This window comes from Psammomys obesus, unplaced genomic scaffold, assembly GCF_907164565.1.
Source record: "Psammomys obesus unplaced genomic scaffold, mPsaObe1.curated_primary_1811, whole genome shotgun sequence".
NCBI lineage: Eukaryota > Metazoa > Chordata > Mammalia > Rodentia > Muridae > Psammomys > Psammomys obesus.
Window position 1 is genome coordinate 19,128,501 of NW_026592118.1, and position 17,197 is coordinate 19,145,697.

Sequence of the window (17,197 nt, forward strand, 5' to 3'; positions counted from 1 at the left end):
AAAAAAAAATCTAAAAGCTTCCAAATATATTCAACTCTCAAAGGCACTAGCCTAGTGTTACACATGTTCTAATAGGGTTTTAAGCAATGTTTGTGATGTACATGTTGCCTGATAAAGGCATGCACATGTGTGCCTGAGAATGTTAGACACCAAAAGAAAGGGTCAAATATTTTTCTCTATCGTTCTGGTTCCTGCTCCCTTGAGACGGGACCTCTGTTTTAAGCTGAATCTCACGTCTTTTCATCTCTGCTGGCAACCAATAGTGATGTTCTTACTCCTACTACACAATGCTGGGCTTACAGGCATACAGTGGCATGTACAGCTTGTTACCTGGGTCCTGGACTCTGAACACAGGACTTCATCATTGCACGGAAACTATTACCACTGAGTCACCTCTCCGGCCCCAGTGAAGAGATTTTTAAAGTACTATCATTCTAGATATCCCATGTTTGTTTTTCACTTCTGTATGTGTGTGAGAGCTTGTGTGAGTTCATGTGCTTGTTAAAATATATGGTCTCAAAGAAGTACGGCTACTAAACTGTTGTAACAGTGTATATTGCTTTGTCTATCGTGAATTCAAACCAGAGTAAGCACACATTCTGCTGAGAGAATGCTGTGTTTTGAAAACGCAGATGGAACGCCTCTAAAGACCTTCATGATGGTAGGCATAACAGTAAATCACATGTGTGCGAGAACTGATGGAGGACAGAAGAGGGTACTGTGTGCACTGGAACTAGAGTTACAGAGGTGTGAGAGCAAGACCTGAGTGCTTTGAACCAAACTTGCGTCTTCTGCAAAAGTAGTAAGTATTCAATCTCTCCTTCTAGCCTCCTATGTTTATAATTTAATATCAGACGATAGATAGTACACAGCCTATGTGAAGATTGCAGCTAAGAGCAGTGAAGTGTATATTAAAGCTACTTACTAAAACTCTTTTTACACATATTTTAAATAATACCGGAGAGGAATTAACCTTAGTGCTAAAAATCTATTATCTGATAACTGTGCCCTTCTCCCACTTAAGGCATTACATTTCTCAATATCTAAGTCTTTAACATTGCTTGTCTTCACTTTTTGATAAAATACTTTCATGAATAAATCAAAAGCAGGAAAAATGACCTTTAAAAATCTCTCTTAACTTTATGAGAACATATTTGCTAAAGATGAGGTCCTACAAAGTTCCAAGGCTGTCAGAGATCCCTCATTTTACAACAACAGTCTTCTTTGATTCTTAACAGAAAGACTAACATTAAGGCTAAAAGTGTGGAAAAGGAAAGGAAAACAAATTCAGAAAGCTGATCATCTTCAAGAAGAATCTGGGAAAACAGCCTTTAGACTATGGTTCTAAACAGTCCAGTGATCAGGATGAGCTATGCTTCTTAACGAATTTAGGCTAAACTATTTTATTAAATGTCCTTTCTACTTTAAAATCTGCTGGTCTAAAAGCTGAAAGGCCTACTTTCTTTCTTTCTTTTTTTGAGACTGAACTTACCCAATTATATTGACACATGAGAAAATGCAAGGTTTGTGGAGTTCCAGAGACACCAAAGCAGAACCAATAGCTTAGAGCAAGTTTTTCAGAGAAATTGCACAGACTGGCAAGATTCTAAAACATTTTGTCCTACGTCATGGGACATCCATAGCACAGCATTAGTTTTCTCCAAACTACCTCTCCCAAAATTCACATACACACACACACACGAGAGAGAGAGAGAAGCCAATATCCTACACATCTAATGGATGCATCATCCAATTCAATACCATCATTTCACAACCTTGCAGCAGCATACTTTAACCCTTTAAGGAACATATCCTTTTAATCTCAACACTGTTGCAAGCTTCCCTGAGTTAACAAGATTAAATGTTCATATTCCAATTCCAGAGCCCTAAACAATTAATCTCTAGGAATCCCATACATCTATCCTTCATGTATAGTTTCTTGGTTCAGAACACTCTTGCAGCTTCCTTTCTTGAGCTGAAGATTCTAATCTGTGTATTTCTCTACCATGAAAAGTCTATTAGAGAGTAAGCCCCAATCCACTGCCCTTGCCCATCCCCATCCCATCCTGGGTCCACAGGATTTCTTCTGCTTCCTTAATAGAAACAAGACAGAGAATCAACATATATCTTTTCCAGTCCCTGGTAAAATCTGCAAAATGAAGTATTCATCTAAAATTCAATAGTTTGGAAAGCTTGAGGCGATATGGAAAACATAACAAGAATAAAAGAAAGAAAGAAAATTTAAAAAAGCATGTATATTCTCCATTCACACTATTATTTTCTCATGTTATGTGATAAAATTCATGGGGACATTGAATGTGGTGGCCCATGCCTATAATCCTAGGACTCAGGAGGCTGAGGCAGAGACATCACAGAACTGAACTAGACTAGAATACACAGCAACCTTAATGTAAGCCTGGACTATATACCTAGATCCTATCTGAGAAAAAGCAAAACAAAAACTATAAATAAAGGAGGCAGTCAATTGCCCAATAGGATATTTTTAAAGGTATGTGTTAACTTTAAAGAGGAGGGCAAAACAGAAACTTCTTGAGTTAATAGAGAATATTCTGTCCTTCTTGCAGAACTGGATACTTAGAAGTAAACTTGAAGTAAGGAAACTGTAATCTCTCAGTGGGGAAAGATGCGCCCTGTTCTGTAGTGATTTAATGTTTCAGGGCAGGTTGGTACCCATGGGGGACTTCTCCCTTCTCTAAGGAGAAGAAGAGGATTGATTGAGGGTAGGAGCACATGAGCAGGTGACTGGGAGGAGAGAAAGTGGGTACTGTGACCAGGATGTGAAGTAAACAAATAAATTAATACTGGAAAAACAATTTTTGTGTAAGTAGAATATCTTGAAAGTGGAGGAGTTAGGATCCTCTCTGACATGCATAAGAAGCAGTTTGTTTACTGCGCAAAGATGAGTTGGACTTTTTTTCTTCTGTTTTACATACTAACTGCAAATCACAGGCAATTTGAGCAATCAACTTTTGTTTAACTTCTGTTTCAAGTTCTGGGTCATGCAGACCCTTTAATACATTTCCTCATGTTGCGGTGATCCTCATCCATAAAATTGTTTTGTTGCTGCTTCACAAGTGTGCTTTTGCTACTGGTATGAATCGTAACGTAACTATCTGATATTCAGGATATCTGATAAGCTTCTTTTTTTTTCTTTTACTATTCTTTTTTTTTATTAATTACACTTTATTCACTTTGTATTCTTCCATAAACCCCACTCTCCTCCCCTCCTGATCCCACCTTCCCACTCCCTTCTTCACACATGCCCCTCCCCAAGTCCACTGATAGGGGAGGTCCTCCTCTCCTTCCTGCTGATCTTAGTCTATCAGATCTCATCAGGAGTGGCTGCACTGTCATCTGATAAGCTTCTTAAGTAGTTAAGTAAAACAGAACCCAGTTATATAGAGGATCACTCAGATGGAGAAGTAACAAGTTCAGGCCATTGTACTCTTCTTGCCCAGAGGCCAAATTTCTTAATCTCTTGGAGTCACCATCAACTGTAATATAAAAGATTAAATGACATCCAGTGTTCCTCTCAGTAACTAAATTCTGGTTCTAAATATAGGAAAGTGTTGCATTTTTTTTTTCTGGGTACCAGGATATTGCTTAGCATTTTGCCTCATTTAAACTTTTAGAAATAAAACTACAGCATAAGACATGCTCAGTCATTCATGGTACCCTTCTAACACCCGGTCACTGTTTTATCTGAACAGTTCACAGACAGACTTGGACTCCATAAATCGCATTCTTTTTAACAGTGCCGTTTATTTGAGTTAAAAATGTTCCTCCCCCATTCTTTACACACAGAGCTTACCCTCCATGTGGTTTAAAGTAACAGACTAAAGGGTGTGTCTGTGTGTGTGTGTGTGTGTCTGTGTGTGTGTGTGTGTATGGTACACTAGTGATCATGAGAAAAAGAAATTCTAAATTTCAGGAGCAGAAAGAAGAACTCAACTGTTTTTTTCACTGTTACACTGGCAAAGAAAAAATCTAATAAAATGGCTTTGTTTATTGCCTCATTAGCTCCCTCTATTTACACAGACAATACAGGGATCTACGAATTGCATAAGCACAGTGATGTTTCAGTTTTTATAACACATTTCTTGGCACCATAAACTTTCATAAACATGTTAAAATCTACAGAAAGTCTAACCTCTGCTTTACAAAACATTCAGGTTCTTAAATATGCACATCAAACTACCCAACTAATACCAAGAAACATCACCAAATTTCAGTGGTTATGAACTGTAGGCCTAAAAAGGCCTTAAAAACATGAAGTCTGTGACTAGGTGACAAGAATGGACTTTCCAGGAAAACAGACAGTAAACAATACAAAAAAATATGCTCCTGCTGAATTTTCTAACACTTTCCTCAATCACAAATATATCTCTGGAATGTAGAAAACTCAAGGTGATGTTTCAATACGGCAAAAAACATGTGACATAGAAATTATACTTATGTCTTTCGTTTTGAAGTCTCCTCCAATGCACCATCTTAATTCATTTATCTCTAGGCATATAAATACAATTTGTGGAACTTCTAAGATGTCATACTATTTTCTAAAAAAAAGTATATAAAATAAAGGGGAATTACAGAGCAAAAGAATAGAAGTGTCATATTCAGGTTTATTTTTTGTTTTGACTGTACAAAATAACATCCCCATACTACAGTGCTATAATCCACACCACAGCCATTTCTAAGTGCTTTAATTTTCAAGTTCCCCAATAGAATAAATTCCTTTTTTGAGATATCTTTCCAACTATAAATATGAGATACATTTATTATTCTTTAGTAACATGATCTGGTCATAGAAAACTTACAAGGTTTTGAACCTCAAAGAAAAGGTCATAAACTAATAACCATGGCTGCCTTTTTATATAATCATTTGTATCAAATCAAGGTAATAGAAAAAACTTTGAGGTCTCTACACATCCATTACTAAAACCATAAAAAATCTCACTTATTTCACTATCCCTGTTTAGTATCATTTTGCTTGGCCTCTGCCTCAATCAAACCTACTGTCAAGAAGGCACACCTTGGGTTGTCTTACATAAAGTTTTAAATCCACATATACATATATATGTATATTTTTAAATATATGTATAGTTTTAAATATACACATATGTATATTTATACATATACACATATGTATACACATATGTATTTAAATATACACATATGTATATTTAAAACTATACATATACGTGTATGTATGAAGTAATGGGAAATCACAGAACCATTTCCACAGTTTCTTGGGGCATCTGGCTCTCAGCTAGACTAAGCTGTCTTAGAAGCATCTTTTTACCCTCTCCCCTCCATCTTTGTCAGTCTTCAGTGACTGTTACAGAACTTTCTGATAGACATGAGCTTACTGCATCCTGTAATCACCCAATTCACACCTTAGCCTGTCTGCTGACTTCTTCATTCTCCACAAATGAAGTTCTCCCTTGCTTCTAGGGCTAATTTCAGGTATCTAATTTTCTCCCAAGGTATGTGGATGTTTTCATCCTTACCAGTGCTCTGCTACAACTTGATAGGCTAAGACTTGATAGGCTAAGATCAGATAGTAGGACCTCCCATATCAGTGGGCTAGGGGAGGACAAGATAGGGAAAGAGGGGGAAAGGAGGCACCAGGACAGGATGAGGGAGAAGTGACAGCCAGGATACAAAGTGAATAAACTGTAATAATAATAATGATGACAAAAATTTAAAAATAAGGAAACCCAAAGAGCCTATGTGTGGCAAGCGGGAAGGATCTTGGGATTTGAGTATACATGTGAAGAATGCACAAGCCACACACTCATGGCCACACGGGGCTCTGAGACTGACAAGAGCCTTAATGTGATGCTACTCTACACCCCTCATCCACACTCCCTGAAATCAGTAGCTTTTAAATCTACATCTTTGATCCACACTGTCTGAAACAGAAAATCATATTTTTAACTTTTCTATGTACTAGTCCCCTTTAGTAACTATTAGGAAAATATGTCTAACTCTACTAGAGACAGAATAATATATTACATTTAGTGTTGGTTGTAGGTACTATCTAAAAATGGTAAATGGAGAATTTCTACAAGAATCATAAAACGTAAGACAAATAAAAAATAACATTGTTTAAAATAGCCAATGCTCTTTTCCTTTTTCCTTTTTTTGTTTTTTGTTTGTTTGCCTGTTAGTTTGGGTGTGAAATACATGGAAGATCATATGTCCCGTTTTTAGGATGGGAACTGCAAAAAGAGTGGATTAGGAAAAGGGCTATTGATATAAACTTTTTATTTTATTTTATTTTATCTTTTTAATATTAGTTACAGTTTATTAACTTTGTATCCCAGCCATAGCTCCTCCCTCATTCCTCCCAAACCCCCCTCCCTCCCTCACTCATCTCCTCCCTGCCCCTTTCCAAATCCACTGATAGAGGAGGACCTCCTCCTCTTTCATCTGACCCTGGTTTATCAGGTATCTTCAGGCCTGGCTGCAATGTCCTCCTTTGTGGCCTAGCAGGGCTGTTCCTCCCTCAGGGCGGGGGGTGGGGGGGTGGAGGGACGTAAAGGAGCTAGTCTTTGAGTTCATGTAAGAGACAGTCCCTGTTCCCCTTACTAGGAAAGCCACTTGGATACTGAGCTACCATGGGCTACATTCAAGCAGGAGTTCTAGGTTATATCCATACATGGTCCTTGGTTGGAGATACAGTCTCATAAAAGACCCCTGTGCCCAGATATATTTGGTCCTTGTGAAGCTCCTGTTCTCTCCAGGTCACATGTTGTAAGTGACGAATAAAATTTACTATTGGTTTCTCTTTTATTAACGCTGGGATTTATTTAATTAACCTAAAACACAATGCTGGGCAATAGTTTCTCCATCCTAAACCTCCAAGACCTCGTAGTTTCCTAACATTTAGATTTCACCCATTATACTTGCTTTTTGTGAAATCTTAGGTCCAGTTCATTCTCCAAGTCGTTCCAAGACCTCCCCTCCAGCTCTGCTCTCCCAGCTCTCTCCTGCCCTTCTCTCCTCCTCTACCTCCCACCTTCCTGTCCTCTGGCTCCTCCCTCTCTTCCTGCTTCGTTCCCCTTGCTCAACATTGTGGCTGGTTATTTTATTTTGTCATGTTTACACAAAGTTGAGATAGGTGATGCTTAGAAAAAGTATCACAATGCAATGTCCTGATTGAAACCAGAGACTCAGGGAGAGAAATCAGCATTTGAATGAACAAGGGTAAGGTGCATACATTTCAAAACATAATACCAACAGTCATACTAACTCTCCCTTCTTTCATATGATTCCCTGCACTCTGCCAAAGGTTTGGTTATGAGTCTCAGCATCTGCTTTGATACACTGCTAGGTAGAGCCTTTCAGAGGCCCTCTGTGGTAGGCTCCTGTCCTGTTTCTTGTTTTCTCCTAATTCCAATGTCCATCCCATTTGTCTTTCTAAGTGAGGATTGATCATCTTACTCCAGGTCCTCTTTCTTGTTTATCTTCTTTAGGTGTACAGATTTTAGTATGTTTATCCTATCTTATAGGCCTAGTACCCACTTATAAGTGAGTATATACCGTGTGTGTTTTTCTGCTTCTGGGACACCTCACTCAGGATGATCTTTTCTAGATCCCACCATTTGCCTGAAAATTTCTTGATTTCCTTGTTTTTAATTGCTGAGTAGTATTCCATTGTGTAAAAGTACCACAGTTTCTGTATCCATTCCTCCGTTGAGGGACATCTGGGTTGTTTCCAGGTTCTGGCTATTACGAATGAAGCTGCTACAAACATGGTTGAGCAAATATCCTTGTTGTGTATCTGAACATCCTTTGGATATATGCCTAGGAGTGGTATAGCTGGATCTTGAGGAAGATCTGAGAAATAACAACACAATTTATTACAGACCTTGATATAAGCTTAACCAGTGGTCTTTCACCTGACAACATGCCTCAGCCACTTTCAGCCTCCTTCATGCGGCTCAGAAAAGCAAGTGATAATTAAAATGAAAGGTGACATTGTTTTTAGAAAAGATTTGCTCATGTGTAAAGGAGAAAAGGAAGTAAAAATGAGAAGCAAAGAGATATAAATAGCTGAGGTAAAATGATGATAAGAATCAGTTTGGCACTGTGTCATGTGTTCTTCTCTATCTTTGTGCAACCAGGAAGAAGGTGTTCTTCTCAAAACTACCATTCTATTTAGAAATTAACGTTCCATTATTCTGTGCCACTCCAAAGAATAGAAACCCTGTCTGGAAGATTTTTGAGAGGTTGAAGAATGGAAAAAAGAAATCTGGGCTAGAAGCTCTGCTTGTGTCTCACCAGAACCACTGTCTACTGACTTTCAAGAAAGCAAGACTGTCCACTAAATGTCTTTATACCTATCAGTAGTGCTTTACTTGATTTCATGTAGTAAATGAGCCAGGAACATTCTCTCCAGACCAGTGACCATTAAATCTTCTCTCTCTAGTTTAATGTTTCCCAACACATTTAGGCAAAATACTTGTTTTAATTTCTTTATTTTATACCAAATAATTATATTTAGCATTTGTCATTGTATGTCATTTGTTTTGTAAGTACTAGGTCATTTAACATTCACAATGACATTATCAGGGTAAATTAATATAATCTTCATCTTGCCACCTAGTCAATAAAGCTTAGAGTTGATAGATGCTTTTAACTGTTGGAGAAATCTGAGCCTGTGTTGTGTCTCTGTAAGTACCTCAGCTGGTAAAGACTGTGGAAAGTAGCATCATTTTGTGTGTGTGTGTGTGTGTGTGTGTGTGTGTGTGTGTGTTGCATCAATTATAGGCAGTTAATGGTATGAGCACCCATTTCTTACTACCTTCTAAAACATGTATTCAGTACAAATATAAAAAGTTTCTCTATGTAACAAATGAAGACATGAATTCAATCATTTCAATATCAGTTCTTTGCATTGCATTATAAACACTCAATTGGTTTTTTTGTGATTTGGGGTTTTTGGTTTGTTATTTTTTTCTTTATTACTGAGATGACATGGGGAAAAAGAATAAAGTATTCTCTCTGGGAATTTGTGTTTCAAGGTGTGTCGCATAGGACAGAAGATGTTCTATAAACAGTTGACTGGGTGATTTAAAGATAAACTGTAAAATACTACAGCAGTACCTCATTGGTTCACTACACTTAGCAGTTCTGCTGTAATCGGGTGGGGACGATGAGTCATAGTTTTGCCTACTTATAGGGTGGTACAGGGAATTACAGCATCTCGTTTTGATGGATAAATGCCAATCACAAAAGGAGGAAATGAAAATTAGAAGAGAGCAAGCACTTTTTGAACTGTCGACTTAGAATTAAGGCTGATTTAGGCTGGTCAACAATGTTCCAATCAGCAAGTAAGTCCAATATTTTGTGAAACAATATGATTCTCTTTATCTACATATTATAATTGACTAAAATGTTTATTCTGCTATTGAGCAGAGTAACTTTTGCTGAGAAATTTAATTTACTTGTGTTCGATTACAGGGAAGTACAGCTGTTCAATTCACATTCTCCTTGCCATGCTCTTTAATAAAGTTTACCAAGCTGGATAATAACATTTTACTCCTCCATACGTCTTATGCATTTTTTATATGTCAGTTGCTTCTCTCTGTCTATGGTCTGTGTGAGGCTTCCTGCAAAACGTGTGTCTTTAAAAGGGAAGGTAGACATCTTTTTTTATTAAATAACCAAGCAATGAATTCATAGATGGAATATTGGAAACAAGAATTGTTTTAGTTGATACAGTCTCAAAAATATATTTTCCTAGAATATCACCTGTTGTAAATTTAATAAAACTTTTCTGTTCTCACCTACACTGCACGTTAATGCACAAAAGCAGCTTCTGATGACTTTCTCTCTATTAGGGATGTTGAAGATTATAAAGAATTAAGTTTATATCATCCACCAAAAAGGTAGTTTAGCTTTTTTAATAATTAAAATATTGTGTTTGTTCACTTTGTTGATATGATGCTAAAGAATGGTATTTTAAGAAAAACTTTTAAGAAAAACATGTAAATTTTAATTCTCAATCTTCAAAACTTCAAGATGACATATATGCCACAGAAATCTGTCCATTATCTGGTCCATTATCACAGGAATCTCTTACTTCCTCCATGGCAGAAGAGGCATCAAAAAAGTCACCTACAGCAGCAGAATCTTGATAAAAGGATTAAGTTTTAACACTTAAGATAGTTTGCCAGTAAGGTTAAGAGCACAGAGTTTGCAATCACTGGTGCCTTATGTACCTGTAAGAAAAGCCAGGTAGGATGTGATCTATTACTGTGCTCCTACCTAACTCTGAGAAATTTCATGCTGTCATAGCACAATTGTTAAGACTGAGTAATTTTAAAACAGCAGAAGTGTACTGCCTCATTCCCTAGGTGGAAAGTGGAGGGAAATGGGTGCCATGCAGGATAGGGATGGAAGATGAGGCTGGAGAGAGAACAAGAAAGAGGGAGCACAAAGCTGCAAGACTGAGGTGGATCTTGGCATGAAGATTTTTTTTAATTCTTATTTTTTAATATTAGCTACAGTTTGTTAACTTTGTATACCTGCTGTATACCCCTCCCTCTTTCCCTTCCAATCCCACCTTCCCTCATCTCCTCCCTGCCCCTTTCCAAGTCCACTGATAGGGGAGAACCTCCTCCCCCTTCCATCTGATACTGGTTTATCAGGTGTCTTCAGGACTGGCTGCAAAGTCCTCCTCTGTGGCCTAGCAGGGCTGCTTCTTCCTTGGGGGATAGGGGGAGTCAAAGAGCCTGCCATCGAGTTCATGTCAGAGATAGTCCCTGTTCCCCTTATTAGGGTACCCACTTGGATACTAAGCTACCAAGGGCTACATCTGACCAGAGGCTCTAGGTTGCATCCATACATGGTCCTTGTTTGGAGAAAGTCTCATAAAGGACCCCTGTGCCCAGATATATTTGGTCCTTGTGGAACTCCTGTCCTCTCCAGGTCATTTTAACTCCCCCCCCCTTTTTTTTATTCCCTGCACTCTGCCGAAGGTTTGGTTATGAGTCTTAATATCTGCTTTGATACACTGCTAGGTAGAGTCTTTCAGAGGCCCTCTGTGGTAGGCTCCTGTCCTGTTACTTGTTTGCTCCTACATCCAATGTCCATCCCATTTGTCTTTCTAAGTGAGGATTGATCATCATACCCTGGGTCCTCTTTCTTGTTCATCTTCTTTAGGTGTACAGATTTCAGTATGTTTATCCTATCTTATAGGTCTATATAAGTAAATAAATACCATGTGTGTCTTTCTGCTTTTGGTATACCTCACTCAGGATGATCGTTTCTAGGTCCCCATTTGCCTGCAAATCTCATGATTTCCTGGTTTTTAATTGCTGAGTAGTATTCCATTGTGTAAAAGTATCACAATTTCTGTATCCATTCCTCAACTGAGGGACATCTTGGTTGTTTCCAGGTTGTGGCTATTACGAATAAAGCTGCTACAAACATGGTTGAGCAAATGTCCTTGTTTTATACTTGAGCCTCTTTTGGATATATGCCTAGGAGTGGTATAACTGGATCTTGAGGAAGCACTATTCCTAATTGTCTGAGAAAGTGCCAGATTGATTTCCAAAGTGGTTGTACAAGTTTGCATTCCCACCAGCAATGGAGGAGGGTTCCCCTTTTTCCACAACCTCTCCAGCATGTGGTGTTACTTGAGTATTTTATCTTAGCCATTCTGGTGGGTGTCAGGTGGACTCTCAGGGTCCACCTGATGCAAATCAAAATTTGCATCTCTCTGATGGCTAAGTTGAGCATTTCCTTAAGTGTTTCTCTGCCATTCTGTATTCCTCTACTGAGAATTCTCTGTTTAGCTCTGTACCCCATTTTTTAATCGGATTGCTTGATTTGCTGCTTTTTAACTTCTTTAACTCTTTATATATTCTAGATCTCAGCCCTCTGTCAGATAAAGGGTTGGTGAAGATCCTTTCCCAGTCTGTAGGCAGGCGTTTTGTTTTAATGACTATGTCCTTTGCTTTACAGAAGCTATTCAGCTTCATGAGGTCCTATTGTTGCTCTTAGGGCCTGGCATCAGGATTTTTAACAGTCTCTAGGTGACAGCAATCTGTACCCATGGTTGAGGATGGCTGTTCTACAGTCACAGTTTAAACCTACGTGTCAATTTCAAAACTCACAAGTATAGTTTGTTTGTTTTTTTTTTTTCCCCACATTACTGTCTAGTTTTCTTCTAAGTCCATGTCTTATGTTCTTATAATGATTGGCAAAGTACTAATGAGCATGAAACCCACAGAAACTTCTAAACCCTGGTCACAGAATTAGTCACCAAGCATGAAAGATATTTCAATTCATTATGACTAATTAATTTTGGGTGCATGATATTCAAATAAATTTTGTAGCCCTCATACTCTGAAAAAGGCTGAGGCAGGGAGTTTAAATGTGTGCAGAATTCTACAATTAAATGGGTAGGGATTTGGCACTCAGCTAAGTTGTGGAGAGCTTGCCTAGCATGGACCCTGAAGAAGAAAAAGAGAACAAAAACCAAAAACAACAGGCAATAGGGAAGGTGCTCTTTTGGATTCATTCCTTAAATATGGATAATAGAGGAGGAGGCAGAGGGGAGACTGAGATATGGGGAGAAAAAAAAAGATACTCAAAGCTGTGTCTACCACCACTGGAGGTGGTTAAGGTTTTAAACAATCTGGGCATTTCGAGTCAACTTTGCAATCAGGAGTCAACCTTCTTGTCAACGATGAATCATGCGGCCATAATGACTGCAGAGTTACAGGCACTGGTAGGAATTTGGAGGTAAAAACAAAACAAAGCTCAACAAAAGCACGTTTGCTCAGACTTTTAGAGATCTTGAGCTCAGGTCAATAGCTTCATCCTTGGTATTCCAGTTTTATTTAGTCTTAATTTTGGGTACAACTGAGACACAGCTACTGTAACTGTTAGAGATATGATTAATTCCTACATGGAATTTGGGACTAAAAGTCTAGATTCATTTAGGATATATTTTTTCATACATCACCTCCTTTGTAAGGATCCCTTTTATGGTCCACACGAGGCTTTGGCTGCTGTAATAGGTATTTATGTGGTTGACTTATTCTGTTTACTCTAATGGGAGGCCCACAAGGACAGGACACATGCTGTATTCCTTCCTTGTATATACAGATACAAAACAGGACATTGCACAGGGTAAGTTCTAAATTACCTGCAGAACGAATGCAGTTTGTCAGGTCTTCCCTTTACACAGTTACTGAACTACCTCCACAAATAGAGCCAGTGGGTTAATGAGAAAAAGAAAACAAACAAACAACAACAACAAAGAATGATACAGGTGGATATACATCTTCTCATAAAAGAGACCAACTTTTGTTCTCATACAGATCTTTCATTTTCAGAAAATCTATTCTAATTATATTTTCCAGCTTCCACTTTGAAGTGAATGAGATATGGATGGCTATACCTGAATAATAATATATATCTTGAAAATGTCTGTGCAATGAATTTCAGGAAAGTCACCTTCAGTTATTAAAACTCTGATATCCTTTTTTTCTGTTAAACAGTATTAGAAAGTGTTTTAAATTTTCTCTAAATTGCATAAATTGACTGTGAAAATTGGAAACCAGTCATTTTAGAGGAAATTTCCCTGAAATGCCACTTGGCACTGAATTCAATTTCTAAATGTGAATAAGTAGCACATCTTAACACATAGCTTCCCCTAACTCTATTCCTGCTAAAAGAATGGAAGCTGGAATTTTTGCCATCCTGAAAAATACTATTATCAGCATGATCATCTTTTCCTCACATTGTGAAAACCCTCACACACATAAACAAAAGGCCATAGCAAAGCCTTTAGTGTCAAGAGATTCCCACCATTACATGAGTAAGTATAACTTACCTAAAAATTCTACCTTTTTACAACATTTGCAGGCAGGTGTGTGTATGTAAGTATGTGCCTATTTCCATGTGGATGGGTACACATGTGTGCCCAGTTGCTCATGCATGTGTGTGTTTGTGAAGGCCACATGTTGATGTCAGCTGTTGTCCTCTATCACTCTCCACTTTCTATACTGAGGGTGGGTCTCCAGACAAATAGGTTGTCTAGTCTGGCTAGCTAGCTACTGGAGGTCATCCTTGTCTTCATCCCCTGAACGCTGGAATTGCAATCTGGCCCATCTATCTACCCAGCAATCTCATGGATGTGGGTGAAACTAATTCCGTTCCTAATGCCTATATGGCACGCTCTCTCCCCACTGTGCCATCTCCTCAGCGCTCACATTGTGAATGGATGGAGTGACGACTGATGTCTTTGTAGACAGTTACTCATACAAAAAGCATCAAAGACATGTTAGACCACTGGACGTTAGACATGAGATGATGGAAACAGCTGTGAATTATGACAGCATTTCTAGGAAACAAACTTGAAAACAAGCAGCTCTAAGGAAGACACGGACCTTAGAAACATAATCAGAAGGGAGGTAATTATTTGCTTTAGCCTCAAGTCCAAATGTTTAATACCCTGCAACTAAACTATGTGTACCATTTTTCATATGCCCAAAGCCACCGAGTGCATTGTTCCTTCTGTAACAGGGAAGTCCTTACAGCACTCCTGTCAAGAGAATTAAATGAATAACAAGCAATACAAGAATGTCATAAATAAGTCTTTGTTTAACCTGTTTCGTATATCAAAATTCAAAAACAGCAACACGATGGACATTCGCAGACTGCGTGAAAAGTTCTTGCATAATTAGACTTTCACACAGAGGCTTTACAACTCTAGCAGCAGCAGGTTTGCTGGACTGATGGAAGCTGGAATTGAGGCAATTATGGAGAACAGTGGCAGGAAACATGGCTTTTAAGAGAATCAGCTTAAAGAAGAAAAGCCCAGTGGCATGTGCATTAATGCTGTCAAAACTCTAAGCAAACTTGGTTCTCTGTGCTAGCTAAGCCCCTGCCTGACTCTGGAAAGTAATTTTCTGAAGCCATGCCAAGCTCTTTGCTTGAAAATAACATCTTAATTGGTTTCTTCTAATAAAATTCAAAATGCTCTTTTGGTGATGATAATATGCTCATTGTTTTATTCCAACTTAGCGTTCTGGTCTCCTGAAATGTTCCCAGTGTTACTGTTCAGGGAAAGGGAAAGGAGCCCATATGCTTATATTTATAGAGCGACAATCTGGCTGGAAGGATCAACAAAGTTGGAAGCTCTTGAGGCCAGGGAGACTGGTTCTATAAAGAATGGTTATTTTTAAACTCACATTCCTGTAAAATGGCAGTAAGACTCCACTCTCTTCCCATTAACATCCTACAGGTTTGAGATATAGATATGTAATGATGGTGTTCAGAGAATGGTATGGTGTCTGGTTGCCACTGACACAAATTAAATCATCCAATAATTCTTTTCAGATGAAAAAAAATTATGCCATTTTCTTTTCTTGGGCTCAGTGCGACTAGTTTTTTTTTTTTTGTGTTTTTTTTTTTGTTTGTTTTTAATTGTCAGGATTTGTTTTACTGCCTATTTTCAACATTGTATTAGTTTTCTATAAAGATTTTATATTACAAATGTGTGTGTATTTCTCACTGGGCTAGCACTGAGTAGGGAGTCAGAGGATAGGTTGTGGGAGTTGCTTCTCTCCTTCCTTTTAGGGATTGAGTATGAAACTTGACAGCGAGTGTCTATCTGGTAAGCCAGATCCCAGACCAATGGTGTGCCCTTGGTTGTTAAACTACAATGTGATTTTACTCAGATTCTTCATGAAAAAACATATCATTTATATTCAGATATAGATCCCTTATCCAATATCCTTTTTTTTTCAGATTGTAAAGATTTAATCTTAGGAAAGAAAGGCAAAGAGGATAGACATCAGAGGAGGGAGAAAACAGAGAACAAGACAGAAGCCTACCAGAGAAGGCCTCTGAAAGGCTCTACCCTGCAGGGTATCGAGGCAGATGCTGAGACTCATAGCCAAACTTTGGGCAGAGTGCAGGGAATCTTATGAAAGAAATGGGAGATAGTAAGACCTGGAGAGGACAGGAGCTCCACAAGGACAGCAACATATCCAAAAAGGGGTTGGATCTGGACACAGGGGTCTTTTATGAAACTGATACTCCAGCCAAGGACCACTCATGGAGATGGCCTGGAACCCCTGCACAGAGGTAGCCTATGGCAGTTCAGTGTCCAAGTGGCCTCCATAGTAATGGGGACAGGGACTGTCTCTGACATGAACTGATTGGCCTGTTCTTTGAACACCTCCCCCTGAGGGGGGAGCAGCCTTACCAGGCCACAGAAGAAGACAATACAGCCACTCTTGATGAGACCTGATAGACTAGGATCAGAGGGAAGGGGAGGAGGACTTCCCTTATCAGTGGACTGGGAGAGGGACAAGGGTGGGGAAGGGGGAGGGTGGGATTGGGAGGGGAGAAGGGAGGGAAGTACAGGGGGATACAAAGTGAATAAATGTAATTAATAAAAATAAAATAATTAAAAAAATTAGATTAAAAAAAAGAAAGTTGCTTTTTGAAAGAATATGCCAGAAGTGTTAGCATGGTTAATCTAACACTGAATCAAAGTTTCATTTTGACAGGTCAATATTCTGCTCTTCCTCTTACATGATATACATTGTCTTCTGAAAAATTATTTCCCTTTAACTTTGATCTATATATAGCAGAAAGATTGGAGACTTGACCTTGGGCCCTGCATTACACAAGACTAACATTTGTTTGAGCGATTAATGAGGAGGCCATTTTTATTCTTTTATTTTCAAGCACCGCAACTGCTAGTCCAAGTTAAATTGAGGTAAGGCAATAATATTTAGCACTTTCACTGGTATCACTTGAAATCAGACAGAAGCTGCACTTGAATATGTAGGGAGAATAATCTAAGGACTGATGATGGGGGAACTGAATTCTGATGCACTCAGCACATCAAGTTAACATGATTATAAGAGCAGCAACATGAAAAAGACAGGAGAAGCATGCTAATTAGTTTCCATGAACTACAGGATATAAATATAAGTAATTAGTCGGTATAAATTTGTGGCCTACACAACATTATCAGGCTGAACATGTTTGTCTTTAAGAGTATAGGAATGTACATATATATGAATATTTGGGGGAGTTACAAATGTTAACAAAATAGAGGTCATAAATGTGAAAAAGAAACGGGTATATGTGAGGTATTGGAGGGAGGGAAAATGATCTAACTATATTATTACCA

The 17,197-nt window shown here is 38.4% G+C and overlaps 1 protein-coding gene across 1 annotated transcript in view; it reads right to left on the reverse strand.

Annotated features, from left to right (window-relative positions):
- The window catches only part of Sema3c (semaphorin 3C), a 132,074-nt gene that overhangs the window by 100,910 nt on the left and 13,967 nt on the right, over positions 1-17,197 (reverse strand). The window lies entirely within an intron of this gene.